This window comes from Galeopterus variegatus, unplaced genomic scaffold (genome assembly GCF_000696425.1).
Source record: "Galeopterus variegatus unplaced genomic scaffold, G_variegatus-3.0.2 Scaffold1815, whole genome shotgun sequence".
In the NCBI taxonomy this organism is placed as follows: Eukaryota; Metazoa; Chordata; class Mammalia; order Dermoptera; family Cynocephalidae; genus Galeopterus; species Galeopterus variegatus.
Genome location: NW_007727926.1, coordinates 120325 through 126337, shown reverse-complemented (window position 1 = coordinate 126337; position 6013 = coordinate 120325).

Genomic DNA, 6013 nt, shown 5'->3' with positions numbered 1-6013 from the left:
ATGAAATTCTTTTTTGCCACTCCCATTTCCCTTGTCCTATTCTCTTCAGTCTTCTGCCCGAAATCATTTACTATACGGTAACAATGTACTCTAATTTGTGGACACTAAAACTAAGAATACCCAAAGTTTGTTTTTTTGTTTTTCTTGTTTTCATTTTTTCTCCTCTTTTTTTTCTTCATTTTCTCAAGAATACCCAAAGTTTTTAACTAATGATGGGTATAGTAGGCTTGAGTATGTAGATATATCTAATAAAAGATGAACTTAATTAAAATTTAACACAATTTATCCCTGCTTTGTCCATTCTTTAATTCATATTATTTGATTAGCAAAGTTTTTGAATGGTATTAAATGTTTTAGATAAGATTCACTACAACAAAGTGGGATGTAGTGATTGTTTTATTTGCTAATTGTAAATCCTTAGGAAAAGGACAAAGTTCAGGGAAATTATTTATTTATATTTTATGGCAGCTGGCCAGTATGGGAATCCAAACCCTTGACTTTGGTGTTAATAACACTGCTGTCTAACCAACTGAGCTAACTGGCCAGCCCAGGAACTCTTATTTTCAGGGTCAGTGTTTCCAAGAAGTATGGGAGAAATTTCGCTTGTCCAAGGAATGTAGAGAAGTGATTGAGCAAAGACTCATGAGTTGGGAAATTATTGTTGGTTTAGTCTAAATCTTTTTAAAAAATTAGGTAGACAGTGGCTAGATACAGTTTTTTCTTTCTGCCTATATTTCTTTTTTGTCTTCATTTATAAGTCCAGGAAATATACATGAGTCATGGATTATTTTGTTTTATGTACAATTTAACTGTAATCCAAAACAACAGCTGGGTCCAAAAGAAATTTCAGCCTATGCAAGAACCACCAGAAAAGGGAATTCTTATGGCTGTTGTGACAATGAGATAGACTTAAGTACTGAGTATTAGATATGGACTCTTCATTCACCAAAAATGAGAGTAGGGGAAGAGAAGGATCTTTTGTCCTTAAGAAACATATAGTCTAGTGGATAGAGAGCCTTGGAAACAAATGATTATAATATATATAATAAAAGTGGGATATTTCTTTTGTTTTAGTAATTTTGCTACCAAATTAGTGAGTATATGTGTACATAGAGATAAAAGACAAGGTGACATCCATACACTAAAATTGGTTATCTCTGGCTAGTAAGAATACTGCTGTTCTATTTTCTTCTTGTGTATTGCTGTATATTTTCTGTAGTAATACATGTATTACATGTATAAATTGAAAAGAACTGGTAGGGGTGTTAGCATCATTGCTGTTGTTTAACTGCTGCTACTCCTTTAGGACCACTGCTGATGGTTCCAGAGCTCAGATTCATACTCAAGTCTGTCTTTCTCTAGATATGTGCCCTTAACTGCCAGATCCCAAGGAGTGAAATTCACTTTGGACAGCATCAAAAAGCTTATGCTGTAGCACACTGATCTTATAAGATTTTCCTGGAAGGAAGGGTTCTGTAGCCAACCAAGTTTGTAACCTATTAAAGTTCTGTAATGAAGAAATCTGGCTTAACTCATTTTAATTCAGTATTTCCCAAATTAATTTTATAGTAACTTGACCCTTTTTTTATTAATCTTTTATTGATGTTCTGTGGCTCTCAAACTTTAGTGGGCATGATAATCACCTAGAAGCTGGGCCTGCCTCCTGAGTTTCTTGATTCAATAGGTTTTGGGGCAGTGCCTGAGAATTTGTATTTTAAAAAAAATATATTTTAATTAAAGCATAATTGATTATACATATTTTTGGGGTAGGGTATTATCAGTATTTCTGTACAATATGTAATGATCAAATATTATTAGCATGTTCATTATTACAAATCATAGTTATTCAGCGTCCTTTACCCAAAGAATTTGCATTCCTATCAACTTTCCAGGTGTTGCTGATGCATACACATTTTGTGTTTCCTTTATTATGTGATTCTCTGCCCCATTTTGCCTTGAGATGTAAGCTCACTGAACTCTGATAACAGACTGTGATGTTAGCGTTTTCCTGCTGAAAGAAGGTATCTTAAAAGTAGTATATAATTGTGTTTATTACAGAAAGAGCCTCCATGGGGGGCTTCGTTAACTAAATTACCCAAGATAGCATTATTTCCCTTCTGTCACCAGTATTTTTCTGCTATTCCTGTGAGCTTCAGTCTAGTCATCTGAATATGGAAATGATTAAAACTACTTCCAAAAGGTTGTAGTAAGGATTAAATGATATTTGCAAAAGTGCCTAGTACAGGGCCTGGGTGGGACAAGTGCTCACTACCTTACTGGACCAATGGCATTACCTTCATTTGGAAGCTTATTAGAAACATGGAATCTCAGGTCTCACCCCAGACTTAGTAAAACAATCTGCATTTTTAAATGTCCGTTTGTATGGACATTACCATGTGAGAAGCACTGATACAGTATAGGCCTTGGGAAAAGCTACCCTGGTGCAGTATATATAACTGAATCTCCATTTTATAAACTGGCTACCCAGGGTTGTTTCTGTATAAGTGTTACCAATTGGAATATTATCTACCAGTCCAGAAATACTTTGACAGTATCTTTCTTGGTATTTCCTGGCTATAAAATAATGTATCCTACTGTTAAATCTTGACATAACACATAAAAGTATACCGAAAATAAAAATTACCTGAAAATCCACTCCCTTGGATAAATAACACTAACACTTTGATACACACTTCAGTGCATCTCTTTATTCATGTATATATGTATACATACAATTTTTTTGGCATTCTTCCCATTATTTTTATACCTCATACTACTACCTGCCAGATAAACTGACATGGTATTCATCCTCTGAACCGTTGTGCCTTTGTGGATATAATAATATACAAACACATACAGGGATTTTGCAGTCATTGTTTTACAAAAATGAGATTATGTTTTAGATACTTGTCTGCATCTTGCTTTTCTCACTTAAAACACTGCGAAAATTCCTCAGGTAGTATACTTCAAATTCTTTTTATGGCTGCATGATATTCCATGGTAGGGATGTTGGACAAATACTTGAGCTGTTGCTATTGATGGTCAGTTTTTGTTATAACAAAAAGAAATAAAAATCCTGGTTCATATACTCTGTATCATAATGCCATTATTGAAAGAAAGTGAGCTGAGATGCCGGGTACCGTTCAAGCTTTATTAAAGAAAGAAATCTGCCGGCTGTACTCAAAATAGAGGACAGCCAGGGGCTGCCCTGAAAATGGTGGACAGCCCCAACAATGGGTTTGCGAGAGTTTCTATAGCTTTTGGGTGTGAGATGTACTGGGGGGGAGGGATCATTAGGTTGCTATGACTGGGTGGAGAACTGCATTGATGCAGGAGCCAGAAAGTTGTTTCTAAGTCTAGTAAAGGGAAGGGGGGAGGGGCTTGGTGCTGGAGTGGAAGAGGAGGCTGGCGGCTATTTAGTGCTGGTGCTTATTGTGTGTGCAATGGTGCCAGCCACGTCAGAATCCATCAATTATCTCTATAAGATCAGTTACCAAGAGGGGGATTGCTGGCTTGAAGCAGTTTTAAGAATTGAAGGGCAGTTTTAAGAATTATTTTTATTGTGAAATATATTTTGCATACTGAAAAGATTGTAAAACATATGAGGGTACTTCAAAAAGTTCATGGAAAAGTAGAATTGAAAGATAATCTTTCCACAAACTTTCTGAAGTAACCTTGTACATCTTAAAGACTGACAGAGTGAATCCTCGTGTACCACCACCCGTGCTAAGAAATAGAACATTCATGGTTTCTTAGAATCTTTTTCGGTCCCCTTCTGTTGTATTCTCCCTGCCCCCGTAATAACCTCTGTTTTCCTTATTATTTTTTTTTTTTAATAGTTTTACCACTCACTCATGCATCTCCAATAAACATCCTCAAACAATGGGCTTGGTAAATGTTATATAAATGGAATCATTCTAAATATATGACAACATTATTTGTGCATTTCATCTATGTTATTGCCTGTAGCTGTAGCTTATTCATTTTCATTGATATATTCCATTGAATTAATATACCACAATTATTCATTTTATTGTTGATGGAATTCACATTGTTTGCAGTTTTGCATTATTATAAACAATGATGCCAGGAACATTTGTATACATGACTCCTGGGCACATGTGCACTCCAGGTCAGTGATCTTCAAACTTTTTTATCCCCCAAATAATTTTTTTGTGTCCTTTTTTTTTTTGAGACTGGCTGCACTGTGCTCAGCCAGTGAGCGCTGTGAGCGCACCGGTCATCCGTATATAGGATCCGAACCCGTGGCCGGAGCGCTGCTGCGCTCCCAGCGCCGCACTCTCCCTAGTGCACCACGGGCTCGGCCCCCCCAAATAATTTTTTAAAACTACCTCTTTTCACGTTTTTAAGTAGATATCTAATATTTTTTTTTATCAAAATGTTTGAATACTGCAAAGGATGTTATTTCAGGAATATTGAAAATACTGATGTTTTAAAAATAAACTCAAAACACTTTTAGATGTGTCAAATACAGTATAAAATAAATACAAATAATGTATTTTTTTTTTCTTTTTTTTTTCCTTTTTTCGTGTCCGGCAATGGATCGCAACCCTCAGTGTCGCGCCCGTACCGGACTGGGACCGGCAACGGAATCGCAACCCTCGGTGTTGCTCCCCCACCTCGCTCAGCCATCGAGTGGGAACCAGTCTGTATGTGGGATCCGAACCCTCGGCGGGAGCGCCACCGCACTCCCAAGCGGCGCACTGTAGCAGTGCGCCACCGGGCCGGCCCCAAATAATGTATTTTTACATACAATTTCATATCTTAAATATACTTTAATTAAATTTTTATGTTGCCACCAGGCTCTAGGTGTTAAACATTTATTGAAGCTTCTGATAATACACAGTTGATCAAAAATAGCATTGCAGTTATTCAAATTTAATATATAGCATAAAAAATTGAATTTATTGGAAGTGTTATTTCTTCAGGAATGTGGTGCCAATTTAGAGTACTTTTTTTTTTTTTTTTTTTTTTTTTTTGTCTTTTTCCGTGTCCCGCTATGGATTGCAACCCTCAGTGTTGCCCCCGGACCGGACCGGGGACCGGCAACGGGATCGCAACCCTCAGCGTTGCTCCCACGCCTCGCTCAGCCAGTGAGCGGGAACCGGTCTGCATGTGGGATCCGAACCCTCGAGCGGGAGCGCCGCCGCGCTTCCCAAGCGGCGCACTATCCAGTGCGCCACCGGGCTGGCCCCATATTTAGAGTACTTTGATGAAAGTAGATGTCACATACTTCCTTTGGTGCCAGGAGGTTTTTGTATCATTGTACAGTGAATAAAAATAAGATTTGAGATGGGTGAGAGGTATGGCTTTCTTTTATAAAGTGGGAGAAGGGCAAATGGGAAATGAGAGAGGAGAAAGGAGAACCTGCATCACTTATATGTTAAATAGGTATAAGGAAAGATATGAGTTGGGTATCTGAAAATTGATGTCTTTAAAATTTAATGCCTTAAAGTCTTTGGGTCTCCTCAGTTTTTAAGACAACTGCTCTAAGGTAAGAGAGGAATTGCTGGGTTGCATGGGTAGGCAAGAGATCTCCACTTTATTGGATAGTACCAAACTGATTTATTAAGTGATTATATATCCATTTATATTCCCACTAGCAGTGAAGAAAGTAGTCCAGTTATTCCATATCATCATTATTTTGTCAAATTTCCTCCTAATTTTTTCCAGTTTGGTGGGAAAGAAATGGTATTGCACTGTGATTACAATTTTCCATGATTCGTATTTATTGGCCATAAATATTTCTTCTAATCAAGCACCTGTGTCTTTTGCTTATTTTTCTATTTGTATTTTTCTTAGTAATTTATTGTTCTTCATATATTTTTTATTCTTTTTTTGTTAGGTGTATAAGTTCCAGATATCTTCTCTGAGTTTTATTGCTTGTTTTTTCCCCCACTCTTATAAGAAAAAGTATACACCAAGGTAGAGAAAATAGTGTAATAATCCCTCATCACTCTCATTCAACATTTATCAAGATTTTTGTCATACT